Genomic DNA, 339 nt, shown 5'->3' with positions numbered 1-339 from the left:
TAAACAAATATGGACGTTTTTTTTTACATAAACACTCTACAAAGGATTGTTAATAAAATATAAATAACATAATAAAATTGTATCAAACACGGTGAAAAAGCACACTCAACTAAGATTCAGTTTTACTGAAATTCATAGTGTTATATTAGATTCCAAATGCTTATCTAGACAGCCACATCTTTCCCGAAAACTAAAAAACATAACATTGATTTTTCTTAGGATTTCATTTTACAACAAGCGATTACCAAAGAGTTATTTTTTCTCGTTAAACTCAGAAGTTCATTGGTGTATTTTGAGGAAAGCTTCTTCGGAACAATTGAAAATATATAACAATAGATA

Source organism: Ahaetulla prasina, chromosome 2 (assembly GCF_028640845.1).
Source record: "Ahaetulla prasina isolate Xishuangbanna chromosome 2, ASM2864084v1, whole genome shotgun sequence".
Classification (NCBI taxonomy): domain Eukaryota; kingdom Metazoa; phylum Chordata; class Lepidosauria; order Squamata; family Colubridae; genus Ahaetulla; species Ahaetulla prasina.
Note: the sequence above shows the minus strand (reverse complement) of the source record.